The sequence below is a fragment of the Patella vulgata genome, chromosome 5 (genome assembly GCF_932274485.2).
Source record: "Patella vulgata chromosome 5, xgPatVulg1.2, whole genome shotgun sequence".
NCBI lineage: Eukaryota > Metazoa > Mollusca > Gastropoda > Patellidae > Patella > Patella vulgata.
In genome coordinates this window covers 42,286,041-42,301,154 of record NC_065883.2, presented here as the reverse complement: position 1 = coordinate 42,301,154, position 15,114 = coordinate 42,286,041, and the positions used below count along the sequence as shown (strand labels likewise).

Sequence of the window (15,114 nt, the reverse complement as noted above, 5' to 3'; positions counted from 1 at the left end):
TTCATTTTTGGCCATAGAATGTGGTACATATCCCAGATATGAGCAATGGAATTATTGAAATGACTTAATAGATTGACAGAGTGTACTAAGGACATTAAGGCCCGTCCTTTAGCACATTACATAGCAATAAGTGAATTAAGAACCAAATGGGAGCTGATTTCTTGACGAAGTGGGATTTTTGATCTTGATAAGTCGATTCTAGATGGAAAGGTGATATGTGCTGCCCATCGCTACCGCCTGGGTCTCAAATGGAATATTCCAAAAGGATTTAAACATTATGCTGTCCATAGTGAGGAAATGGGCTGTCAAAAGAGCCAAGTTCTTACACCACCTCAGGTTAGTTCTTTAAATAAATGATATGACGTAGGGTCAAAAATTAAACTTCGTCATGGGATCATTTTCAGAGCTCAAAATAAATCTTGCCATGCCCTTTAAAACTAAATTTGTATGAAGGACATTTTGTATCAGGGGCCACCTCTCGAAATATTGTTGATATCAACCCCAACGTATATGGACCATTGAAAACTTTCTTGCATTGAGTTTGCGAATGATGGACTGGGTGGTAACAGAGACCCCTGCAAATACTTAGAAAATAATTTTAGTAAATTATTTTATGTGGTTTGGTTGTTTCAGGTTACTGTTGGAACTTATGACATCCCTCCCACTGCTACATCATCTGAAGCTACTGGTAATGCTGCTTGCATCCATCATCAATCTACTGCTACTACATCATCTGCAGCTATGGGTATTGGAACTGCCACGCTGCCTCTATCTTCTGTAACAGCTATTGGTAGCGACACCAGTAACAGTAATGACTACCAATAATAGGTCTAGATCAGGCAATGATGATTACATGCGAATCTTGAACCAATCCCAGTATTCTAATTCTGATTTGTTTTGATAAGGGGTTTCAGCGAATTTTTAGCAACCTTCCTAAAGATTTTGCATGTAATCATCATTACCTGATCTAGGCCTATTATTGATAGTTCTAAGTCATTACTGTTACTGGTGTCGCTACCAATAGCTGTTACAGAAGGAAGAGGCAGCCTGGCAGTTCCAATACCCATAGCTGCAGATGATGTAGCAGTGGGAGGGATGTCATAAGTTCCAATGGTCCATATACGTTGGGGGTGATATCAACAATATTTCGAGAGGTGGCCCCTGATACAAAACGTCCTTCATACAAATTTAGTTTAAAGGGCATGGCAAGATTTATTTTGGGCTCTGAAAATGATCCCATGACGAAGTTTAATGTTTGACCCTACGTCATATCATTTATTTGAAGAACTAACCTGAGGTGGTGTAAGAACTTGGCTCTTTTGACAGCCCATTTCCTCACTATGGACAGCATAATGTTTAAATCCTTTTGGGATATTCCATTTGAGACCCAGGCGGTAGCGATGGGCAGCACATATCACCTTTCCATCTAGAATCGACTTATCAAGATCAAAAATCCCACTTCGTCAAGAAATCAGCTCCCATTTGGTTCTCAATTCACTTATTGCTATGTAATGTGCTAAAGGACGGGCCTTAATGTCCTTAGTACACTCTGTCAATCTATTAAGTCATTTCAATAATTTCATTGCTCATATCTGGGATATGTACCACATTCTATGGCCAAAAATGAAGAAAAAACACAATTTTCTGCGGTCTCGGGCGCGGCCATCATGGATTGGATACCAATCGTCATCAAAAGAGATTAGTTTTGCTCGAGTGGGCTTTAAGCTTCTACCTGCGAGCGCTGGCGAATACTTTGGTGAAGAAACGGAGAAAGCTGGCTTACCCTGAATGAAAGTAGTTGGGCATTTCATACAGAATGAGAGATTACAATAGGAAAATTCACCAACTTTGACTTATTATTTCGCATTGATTGAAGAGAGGTGACAGAGATTTTATTTTTTATATCGATAGAGTGTGTCGAGCTGTGCATAATACCATTTCGATATTTTGACCTACCCCCGCATCATAGAAAATAGAGCTAATTTTCGCAGGTGTATATTTTCGGTTTTAGTCGCCATATGTTACAATTTTACTGATCATTACACCCAGAGAATAGATGCGACTTTATGGTCTTCACACTGGGGCACAGGAAGACCCCCACTTACTAAAATATACCAAAACCTCAATATGTGTACCATTAAAATATATCTTTAATAAATCACTAGAATCGGGCGTTTTCCCAACAATTTGGAAAAAAGCAAATGCCCTACCTTTCTATAAAAAAGGAGACAGCTCTCTAGTTTCAAACTACCGACCTATAAGCCTATTAAGTACTTTGAGTAAATTATTAGAAAAGGTAGTTTTCAAACACCCGTTTAATTACTTTCATGAAAACAATCTCTTGTACAAATACCAATCAGGGTTTCGACCGAACTACTCTACTGTTCTTCAACTTTTAGAAGTGTATCATGATATCTCATCTGCAATAGATAGGCAACTATATTCCTGCTATGTTTTTTTTTGCGATATATCTAAAGCGTTTGACCGCGTATTTTTACCTGGTTTGATACACAAATTAAGTCAACATGGGGTTTCAGGCATGCTAATTACGTCGTTGTCTAGTTATGCCAGAGACCGGACTCAACGGGTATTCATAAATGACTCTGTGTCATCAGAAATTACTCTTCAATCAGGAGTTCCCCAGGGATCAGTTTTGGGCCCCTTTTTGTTTTTGACTTACATCAATGATGTACAAGATGTACTTCATAATGTGGTTAGATTATTTGCTGACGATACGGCAATTGGGTGTAACAAACAGTCAGTCGCAGAGATAGAACAGTCCCTAAACTAAGATCTGACAAATCTCAACATTTGGGCGAAAAATTGGCTTATAAACTTTAATGCAAACAACACAAAAGCTATTTTATTTAGTTCTAAAAAAAACAGAAAATTATCCGAATCTGATATTCGATTACATTTCGGCACAGCCACTACATTTTATGACATATAATACATGAGTAACTTTACAGTTCATACTTTCATTGACTGTACATCGGCTGCACGAACAAGTTACAAAACAGAGTAACGGTCCATAGACAACATATCAGGTAACCAAATTTAAGGAAGATCCCTTTAAGTGAGCACCTTGATATATGCGGTAAGGGCGAGTTCAAAATATACCCAAATTAAACATTTCAAAATAATTACAATATTATGCTATATATTATATATTATCTACTTCATTATTATTATATTATTGTATGTTTATTCTTCCATGACGTCACGTCATTGTTATTGTTATTGTATGTCTTGACAAGCCCAGGCGAAACATGTAGACAAATAGTATACTTTCTTTAGACATTTTTAACCTTTATTTTTTTCTATATATATATATATATATATAGGTTTTTGCGAGAACTTTCCGCTTTATTAAGCTTCTTCAGGCAAATTTTACCATTTACTATAACCTTTTAATATATATATATGAAAAGTTAAAGATAACTACTCTGAGGTATTAAATATACACAAAAATACCCAAGTTTTTGAAAAAAGAACTAGCACTTTCGCTTATTTTATTAAGCTCTTCAGGTAAACAACATTTAGTTAATACAACAATGTCTATGGCGTCATAGAGTCATAGTAACACAGTAGTACAATAAAGGGACATTAATAGAATATCAAATCAGATAACAATAACTAGGCCTATATGCAATGAAACTACTATAATTTTACATTTAAAGCTGGCCGATATTTGTCAATAAAATATGCATCTTGGGCTTGTAACAAATCATTATTATTGTTATTTAGCTTGTACATTGGAAAACCACTAAATTTGCAACCACCACAAACATCTATATTGTGGATTGAGTATATGCTGCCGATGCAGGTTCATCCTTGTCTTTAGCATACTTATAGTTTTTCCGAGCGCATCAATTTTTTTTCCCAAATATTTTATTACTAGGTGGTTTTGTATGTATAACATTATGCAATACTATGAACTATTGTTTCACACAATGCTCCCAAACGCAAAAAATATTGGCCCGTGTGCAAAAAAAAAAAAAACAATTGCACGAGATGCACATGAAAAACCCAATATTCACGTGCAGCATTGTGTGTGAGCCCTTTAAAAGCATGTTTTCAACTTAATGTGTAGTACATGAACTGTGAAACGTCAATCCGTTGAAATTTGTTGTTGGACGTGTGAAGGAATCGAGCTAGAGATGCCGAGACTTACTGAAAATCAACGGAATGAAGCCATGGGAATGTCCAGGGCTGGCATGTCTACACGCGCTATTGCCAGACACTTCAATTGTCATCAGTCCACTATTGTAAGGTTGGTGGAACGTGTTCGAGTTACTGGATCAACACGTGACCGTCAACGTCCTGGTCCACAACGCGTTACAACCCAGGCTCAAGACCGCTACATCTGGGTCACTCATCTGCGTGACAGATTCCGCCCAGCGACTCGAACAGGTGCAGCAGTCGTCGGAAGACAAGGACCAGTAAGTGTCAGCACCGTAAGACGTCGTCTTAGAGAAGTAGGACTCCGTGCACGACGACCTTATGTTGGAGCTCTCCTCAGGGATCATCTCTGTCAGCGCCGTTTGATATGGGCTCAAGGACACCAGACATGGAGAAGAGTAGACTGGCAAAGTGTGCTCTTCAGTGATGAGGGTCGCTTTCATCTTTATCACGCTGATGACCGTCAACGTGTGTGGAGACGTCTTGGGGAACGTCTTGCAGACTACTGCGTCTTCGAAACGAATCGATGGGGTGGGGGAAGTGTAATGGTGTGGGGAGGCTTCACATTTCATTACCGGACCGCCCTACACATTTGCCGGGGTCGCGTTAATGCTGTAGCCTACCGTGATGATGTCTTGCAACCGATTGTTGTTCCGACGTTTTGAGCGCACCTACAACTTCAGCATTTCCAACAGGATAATGCACGTCCGCACACCGCCCGTTTTAGTATGGACTACCTTGCTGCTAACAACATCAATGTCTTGAACTGGCCAGCCATGTCTCCGGACATGGCACCGATAGAACATGTCTGGGATGAGATTGGACGCCGTCTGTATCGGAGACCACAGATGCACACCATTGCTGCTTTAGAAGTTGCTCTTGTCCAAGAATGGAACAATTTGCCCCAGGCCTTCTTTCAAACATTGGTAAGAGCCCGTGGAGGACACACGCGCTACTGACATCTGTGTCATACTTTTGGTTTTAACCCCTCTGACTTTGTAGCGTTGATTACAGATTAAACATCCATAAGTGTACAAATGTGTTGTTATTGATGTGTCCCATTTGAATATTGTTCACAATAAGAAACACAATAAATAAGATATGTTTACAGGATCATTTTGTTATACGAAAAACTAAGTGATGCGTTTTCCATGGCGCTCAGTATATTTTACATGTCTTACAATTTATTCCTCCACATTCACTTACCACCGGTGTATCTGGACTGCATTCAAATTTAGATGATATTAATAATTTAGCTAGATTTCGTGGCTGTTTAAGATTGTTAATAATCTTAGTTTTAGACAAAATTTTTGACATAACTTCGCTATTCTTAAGAATGTGTAAATTGTTATTTACCAAGGACATCCCATCTTCTTGTGAGGGGTTAAATGTTGTGACTAAAGCAACATTTAGATTTCCGCATGCTGAATGTAGTTTTGGTAGTCTTAATATCGTCTGATCTAAATTTAAGGCCTGGGTCGTTGCAACTTCTATGGGACCTGGAGGATATTCTTGTTTCAATAAGAATGTTTTTAATTCCTCTAGTCGCTTAAGTTTGACAACCGGGTTTGAAACAATGGTACATACTCTTCTAGCTAAATTATATTGAATGTTCCGTTTGGTATGAGAAGGGTGACAAGAGTGAAAGTTTAGATATTGGTGGGTATCTGTTTATTTGTAATACAGATCCGTTTCAATCACTCCCTTTGGTGAAAGATTAATGGTTACGTCCAAAAAGTTTAATGATGTTGGGCTAAACTCTATAGTGAATGTGATATTAGTGTCCAACTCATTCAATAATTTATGTAATTTGGAGATAACTGTCATATCTGCTTTAAGAATTGTTACACAGTCATCCAGGAAGCGAAACCATAATCTTTTTATCATGTTACTGAAATCTCTATCAAACGCAATAGCAACCCTCTCATACCAAATCTCTTCTAAATATCCTAAAGTTGCATAGGTGGGGCCAACGTTAGTACCTATGGCCACACCTTTAATCTGTGAATAATAATTATTGTTGAAATAAAAAATATTATTAGACACAAGTCCAAAGCTTCCAGGATAAATGATTTGGTAAAGCGTTCTGATAGTAATTCAGGATACGTATCAATCCAATATCCAATCGCTTTCAATCCTGTTTTTGTAGAGGTTGACCACGTCGAAGCTTATTAGCGTGCTTCCAGGTTCAACCTCTTCCGGTAGATGATGAAGGAAATCTATGTCATCGCGAAGGAAGCTTTTGACTTTGGTGCAAAATGGTTTTAGAATGAAGTCAATAAATTTGCTTAAGCGTTGAGTACTACTAGTTGCCCCCCCCCCCCTACAATTGGCCTAAAGGTTAAATCGCGCGGATTGTGAATATTAACAACTTCGCTCTTTGTAATTTTAACAGCTTCTTGAATAGCCTTGCTTTTATGGATTTTTGGCAATTACACGAGTTTAATGTGAAAACCAGTAATATTTATGGTTTACCCAAGATTCACAAATGTAAAGAAATACACACAGCATGTATAAACCAAAATTCGACATATATTGAAGTGAATCATCCTCAAGATTTGAAACTCCGACCAATTATAGCAGGTCCAACATGTGAAACTCATCGTTTAAGCAATTTGATAGACATCATACTTCAACCTTATATTAAACATGTCAAAAGTTATACTCGAGATAGCGTAGATTTTTTGAATAACTTACCCCAAAATGTCCCACAAAACGCTATCCTAGTTACTTTCGATGTTACAAACCTTTATTCTAATATACCACATGTTCTAGGATTAACAGCTGTAAAGCACTGGTTATCTAAATATCCAAACGATAGAGAAGAACGTTTTTCGGAGTCATTTATATTAGAAAGCATCGACTATTATAAACAACTTATTGGCTGTGCAATGGGTAGTAAATTCTCACCCTCGCTGGCAATTTTAGTCCTTGGATATTTAGAATTAGCCATTGCTACGAAAGAAAAAAACATTTGACTTGGAGACCAGAATATATTTCGAAAAACAGTGGCAACGATACTTAGATGATTGTTTCTTCAGCTGGCTCCAATCATATGATAATCTCCTTTTATTTTATAACATAATCAATAATATCCATCCGAATATCCAATTTACAATGGAAACTAGTACAGATAGAATACCATTTTTAGACATAATGGTAATCAAAAGCGGGGATATTATTGAATCTGATATATATTATAAAGATACTGATACTAAACAGTATCTCGAATTCAATTCGTGTCACCCTAAACACATAAAAACGGCTGTACCCTATAATTTGGCCAGGCGTATCTGTACCATTGTGTCTAACACAGTAATTAAATTTCAAAGACTACGGGAATTGAGAGAATTTCTGCTAGCCCGCAAATATCCCTCCACATTAATTAATGACGGAATTCAAAGGGCTAGTAAAATACCGATAACGGAATTAAGGCATGTAAAGATAAAAGATACAAATCACAATATAATTGCATTTGTCACCCCCTACAATTGGCCTAAAGGTTAAATCGCGCGGATTGTGAATATTAACAACTTCGCTCTTTGTAATTTTAACAGCTTCTTGAATAGCCTTGCTTTTATGGATTTTTGGCAATTACACGAGTTTAATGTGAAAACCAGTAATATTTATGGTTTACCCAAGATTCACAAATGTAAAGAAATACACACAGCATGTATAAACCAAAATTCGACATATATTGAAGTGAATCATCCTCAAGATTTGAAACTCCGACCAATTATAGCAGGTCCAACATGTGAAACTCATCGTTTAAGCAATTTGATAGACATCATACTTCAACCTTATATTAAACATGTCAAAAGTTATACTCGAGATAGCGTAGATTTTTTGAATAACTTACCCCAAAATGTCCCACAAAACGCTATCCTAGTTACTTTCGATGTTACAAACCTTTATTCTAATATACCACATGTTCTAGGATTAACAGCTGTAAAGCACTGGTTATCTAAATATCCAAACGATAGAGAAGAACGTTTTTCGGAGTCATTTATATTAGAAAGCATCGACTATTATAAACAACTTATTGGCTGTGCAATGGGTAGTAAATTCTCACCCTCGCTGGCAATTTTAGTCCTTGGATATTTAGAATTAGCCATTGCTACGAAAGAAAAAAACATTTGACTTGGAGACCAGAATATATTTCGAAAAACAGTGGCAACGATACTTAGATGATTGTTTCTTCAGCTGGCTCCAATCATATGATAATCTCCTTTTATTTTATAACATAATCAATAATATCCATCCGAATATCCAATTTACAATGGAAACTAGTACAGATAGAATACCATTTTTAGACATAATGGTAATCAAAAGCGGGGATATTATTGAATCTGATATATATTATAAAGATACTGATACTAAACAGTATCTCGAATTCAATTCGTGTCACCCTAAACACATAAAAACGGCTGTACCCTATAATTTGGCCAGGCGTATCTGTACCATTGTGTCTAACACAGTAATTAAATTTCAAAGACTACGGGAATTGAGAGAATTTCTGCTAGCCCGCAAATATCCCTCCACATTAATTAATGACGGAATTCAAAGGGCTAGTAAAATACCGATAACGGAATTAAGGCATGTAAAGATAAAAGATACAAATCACAATATAATTGCATTTGTCACCACCTTTAATCCTCACAATCCTAATTTTTCCAGCGTAATTATAACACTACTTCAACAAGATAAAAAAATTAAAAAAACTTATTGATACACAAACATTTATCCCGTCAAAAAGACAGACTAAAAACCTTAAATCACTGTTAACTAGGGCTAAATTTGAATCATTCAGTCCAATTAAGGAAGTTGTAAAATGTGGAAGGGATAATTGTGGCACGTGTAGATATTTAATTGAAGGTAAATAATTTATATTTGACAGTGGACATTTTTTTTTGTCAATGAAAGTATGAACTGTAAAGTAAGTCATGTATTATATGTCATAAAATGTAGTGGCTGTGCCGAACTGTACATCGGCTGCACGAACAAGTTACAAAACAGAGTAACGGTTCATAGACAACATATCAGGGAACCAAATTTAAGGAAGATCCCTTTAAGTGAGCACCTTGATATCTGCGGTAAGGGCGAGTTCAAAATATACTCTTTCTTTAAGATGCCGTATTCAGATCCCATGAAAATGAGATTGAAGGAACAATATTTTATTGACAAATTCAAACCCAAATTAAACATTTCAAAATAATTACAATATTATGCTATATATTATATATTATCTACTTCATTATTATTATATTATTGTATGTTTATTCTTCCATGACGTCACGTCATTGTTATTGTTATTGTATGTCTTGACAAGCTCAGGCGAAACATGTAGACAATTAAACAATAGTATATACTTTGTTTAGGCATTTTTAACCTTTATTTTTTTCTTTATTAACACTACTACGGTTCAACTTCATATATCTATTGATATATATATATATATATATATATATATATATATATATATATATAAAATAAAGGTTAAAAATGCTTAAAGAAAGTATATACTATTGTTTAATTTTCTACAATTTCATAGTACCGAAACAGCTTTAACCCGGGTTTCAAATGATATTTTAATGGAAATTGATAATAGAAAATGTACATTTTTAATTTTATTAGATTTATCTGCTGCTTTCGACACGGTGGACCATTCCATTCTTCTACGTAGACTTCAATTTAAATTCGGTATTTGTGGCTCTGCATTAAATCTTTTAGAGAGCTATCTTGTGGGTAGAAAACAGTGTATTTTAGTTAATTGCAAATCGTCGTCTGAATCTGTTTTGTCATCTGGGGTTCCCCAAGGTTCTGTTCTTGGTCCGATTTTATTTACCCTCTATACGTCCCCATTAGGAGATATTGTCAGAAAATATGGTCTCAGCTTTCATTTGTATGCCGATGATACTCAATTATATATTTCATTTACACCTAATTGTCCATCTTCTTTCAATTTATCAAAATTGCAACTTGAGAACTGTATTAGTGAAATATGAAAATGGATGTCAAAGAACTTTCTAAAATTGAATGATGATAAAACCGAGTATTTGTTATTAGGCTCAAGGCATCAATTAAGTAAATCTGCACAAGATAACCCCCCCCTGTTGTAATTGGTAATTGTGATATATTTTCATCTTATTCTGCTCGTAATATTGGCGCTATCTTTGATAGTTTTATGCTTATGTGCTATTTTAATATTAGAAATATAGGTAAAATACGTAAATGTGTAACTGTAGAGGGCACTAAGTCACTTGTTAATTCTCTGGTCACTTCTCGATTAGATAACTTTAATTCACTTTTAGTTGGTTTACCTTTAAAGCTTATAGATAAATTACATAAGTACAGAATACTGCGGCTAGACTTGTTACTTTAACTAAGAAAGGTGACCACATAACTCCTGTTTTATATAATTTACACTGGTTACCCGTTAAATATCGAATTGATTTTAAGATTTTATTACTTACTTTTAAATGTTTAAATAATTTAGCTCCTGTTTACCCCTCAGATCGTTTAGAACTTTATACACCTGGCCGAACATTACGTACATCAGATAAACTACTTTTAAAGCCCAAAACTGTTCAACTAGTCTCTTATGGTCAGCGCTCTTTTAGTTATCAAGCACCTGTTTTATGGAATAATCTACCATTTAGTTTAAGATGTTGTACATCTCTATATTCTTTTAAAAAACAACTTAAAACACATTTATTTAATCAGGCTTTTAACTGACTCTGTATACAATCGTTAACATGCCCATAATCTTGTTGTTTATGTGTGATTTACATTGTCACTTTGTAAAGTGCCCCTGAACATGTTATATGAAAGGGTGCACTATAAATATGCTGTAATAATAATAATAATAATAATGTTTCGCCTGGGCTTGTCAAGACATACAATAACAATAACAATGACGTGACGTCATGGAAGAATAAACATACAATAATATAATAAAGTAGATAATATATAATATATAGCATAATATTGTAATTATTTTGAAATGTTTAATTTGGGTTTAAATTTGTCAATAAAATATTGTTCCTTCAATCTCATTTTCATGGGATCTGAATACGGCATCTTAAAGAAAGGGTATAACTCGCCCTTACCGCATATATCAAGGTGCTCACTTAAAGGGATCTTCCTTAAATTTGGTTCCCTGATATGTTGTCTATGGACCGTTACTCTGTTTTGTAACTTGTTCGTGCAGCCGATGTACAGTTCGGCACAACCACTACATTTTATGACATATTCATGAGTAACTTTACAGTTCATACTTTCATTGACAAAAAATTATTTTCCAACATTTGCAATGTCAAGCCGAAGACCGCTTCCATTGCTTGTTAAACACCTGCTGAATTTCCAGCTGAGATAGAAGATTCCTCGTCCAATCAAAAACCTCTGATTCCACCTAAACCAGTAAATAAATCTCTCAACACTCAGACTGTTAATAAGTCTGCGGAGTCTGAGATAGAGGAGATTGTGCCCCCTACTCCTCTACCAAATGGTGGAAATCCACCCAAAACCAATAAAATCAAGGAACGTTCTGATAAAGCCGTTTCTCGAAAGTTAAATACCTTCCGTAGTAGGAAGGGTGACGAGGATCCCGTCAGAACATTTAACAGGTTCGGGATACAGGACAATCTTATGGATGTTGTTGTTGAAGTACATGACCCCAAACAACATTTGTTTACATGAAACTTTTGAAAAGAATTCAGATGTATTAACACTCAGACATTTTGTTGCCTACCATCATTTTCCTAACGATGATGGTAGAGTACACGGTGGTGTTTCCATTCTCCTTAATGGAAATATTCCGCTGAGTAAAGTCGCCCTTTACAGGCAGTTGCAGTGAGGGTGACTCTACATATTCCTATCACACTCTGCTCTGTATATTTACCACCTAGTTTACAGAAAAGAAATGAAATGAAATGGGGTTTAACGTCCTACTGTTCTGCTCCGAACTGGGCTAATGAAGACGGGCATACGCCGTACATTGTGCTATGAGGGAAATTTTGCCCGGACAGCGGCACTACGGCCTACTTTTATATCGAATTCCAACTAGTTTGTGTCGAGTGCACGTTAAACCCCATTTCTCCCCCCCCCCCCCGTTTATAATTACAGGAGATTTCAATAGTCAGCATTCACTCTGGGTAGTCCAGATGACAATAACAGAGGTAAACAAATAGCGGACTTCATTTACATTAATAATTTGTGTTTATTAAATGATGATGTGCCTACTTATCTATATCCTGCACCAGCTTCCTTTTCTTCCCTTGATCTAACCATTCAGGGGCGTACATAAAGATTTTGTTTGAGGGGAGGGGGGAGTGTTTAGCAAAAATACGACCGATTGATGCAAATGTCCCTAATAAGAGTGTCGCAGTCAGGGGCCGAGCACCACAGATGATAGTTTTCTAGGGGCCAGTAGCTGATCTGGAAGCTGGGAATAGGGGGTGGCGTGGGGCGGTTCCAAATCTAGGACGCCATCCACAATCACACCCCACAATAAACGTCAACAAAATACTGGCTATAAAAGTGGGAGTCCCGGTAGAACATAGGTCGTATTGCCTATAGTTGATCGCCGATCGTTATCTCGATGGAAAGCAGTTTTATTCAAGTTGACATAAAGTATATTTATTTATTTATTTTTCAAGTAAAGGTTACAACATGACAATAAATTAAAGGACAATATTGGTGTCAGTCATAATTACATATGTGATAGAACTGGTTAAATACATTCAAAATATAATTTTAACACAGAGATCATTGCTACGGGAGATGTGTAATAAGCACGTGAAGAAACGGGAAGTGACGCCAAACATGACAAACACGAGTCATCCTTCTATGTATCGGACTGAAGTAACGAGCGATAACAGACAAACGATCGAATTTCATTTCACTGATAATTCCGTTGAAGTTGTAAAGTTATTATATGGGACGGTGAGAGCTGTTATATGGGACGCTGAGGGCTGTATCTCTCAATTCAAAAATAGAATTGGCTGTCACTAGATAAGGGACACGAGAAAAATAGAAAAATCCCGTGCATTCCCCCGTTTTTATTCATTCTGTTCTTAATAAAAACATGGTAATCACGGACTTTTTCTAATTTGTTCGTTATCTTTTATCTACTGACAGCCAATTCTTTTTTTGAATTGTCAGATATCCTCTCGTCGTCTCATATAACAACTTTTCATCTTCAACTGAATTATCAGTGAAATGAAATTCGATCGTTTGTCTGTTATCGCTCGTTACTTCAGTCAGTTATATAGAAGGACAACTCGTGTTTTCATGTTTGACGTCACTTCCCGTTTCTTCACGTGCTTGTTACACATCTCCCGTAGCAATGATCTCTGCGTTAAAATTATATTTGGGATGTATTTAACGAGCTCTATCAAATATTTTATAATGATTGACACTAATACTGTCCTTTAAACATGCTAAATTCTAATAAAATGGTATTAATGATAAATACGTGCCCAGTTAAATTATGTAGGTTGGATTATGTACCAGTAAAATACAACTAACTGCAACGATGTCTTTTAATAAGCCGAGAAAAAGATATAACAAGTATAAGTTAAATATATTTGAATATAATATATTTATAGAATGAAGAAGAGAAATTATCGCAAGTTGATATTGAAAATAATAGACTACTACATAAAATGACAAACATCATGAAATCAGGTGGTCGAGTAGACAATTGGAATGATCAACCATTTAAAAGGTAAGAAGTAACTTTTAATTAAAGTTACATATGTTTGAATATATGTTTGATTTTAATGTACAGTGTTGGTGTTCATCAGTTTTACATATTTGATCGAAATGGTTGAACTAATTAAAATATAATTTTAACTGAAAAGTCTTTGTCAATTAAAGTCATTCTATTTTTATTGGTTTAAGACAAAGACATTTACTATGTACTGTGCTACTGTCAGCTGCGAGGATTACAAATCGCAATGTGGTGACTCGACAGAAAAACATTTTCGACCTAATGATTGTTCAGTAATACTTATACCAGTGGTTCTCAAACTTTTTAAAATCGTGGTGCACTAGAAATCCTGCAAATAATTGTAATTATACATTTTTTTTTTAAATATCTGGACATTTGAAGTATGTCGGATGAGAAATGAATATGAATGCAATATCTGATAAATAAAGATCGACTAATTGTAGCTTTAAAACACAAGCCAATTTGTGATTTGCAATCATCCACGTAGCGGAGACAGTAGTAGTATAGCTATTATGGTACGTTGACTTTAGTTTGTTTATAAAGTAAATATAAAATTTATCAAAACTCAACAATGAGTCAACAGGGGGTAGGGTCGCCTGGCCAACCCCGTGGGTTTTCTCCGGGTCCTCCGGATTCCTCCCACTGATAAAGACCCCTATGCGCAAGGGAATTATTGAAATAAAATTGAACCATGTGTTAGTCCGGAAATGACCTAGTTTATGTCGAGTGGACGTTACCCCCCTCCCTCTCTCTCTCTCGTCACCCCCTTCCGTCTGTCCGTCCGTCGACCAAAAATGCTCGTGGACGCACTAGAGGTTTAAATTTACACACAGTGTTTATTTGCCATGATGCGAGGAATCCTATTGATTTTTGATAATTTACTGCCAGAGTTATGGCCCTTGATCACTTTGAAAAATCTTATGTACGCTGTAGAGGTTTATTTTGAAATTCATACACATTGTTTATGGCCATGAGACGAAGAGGGGCATCAGTGATTACTGATAATTACTGCCAGAGTTATGGCCTTTGGTCACTTTGAATAATCTTGTGGACGCTCTTGTGGATAAATTTATCATCCGATTGATTTAAAAATTTATACAAAATGTTTATGGCCACCAGACGAAAACGCTGATTGGATTTCCAATAATTACTGCCAGGGCTATTGCGCTTGATAACCTTGAACATAAATTTAATTTTCG

The 15,114-nt window shown here is 36.0% G+C and overlaps 1 long non-coding RNA gene across 1 annotated transcript in view; it reads left to right on the top strand.

Moving 5' to 3' along the window:
• LOC126820275 (uncharacterized) overlaps positions 1-15,114 on the top strand; it is a 175,525-nt gene that overhangs the window by 154,849 nt on the left and 5,562 nt on the right. The window contains exon 4 of the long non-coding RNA XR_007679896.2: positions 13,791-13,909. This is a non-coding gene — a long non-coding RNA (uncharacterized LOC126820275). The remainder of the gene's footprint in view (positions 1-13,790; positions 13,910-15,114) is intronic.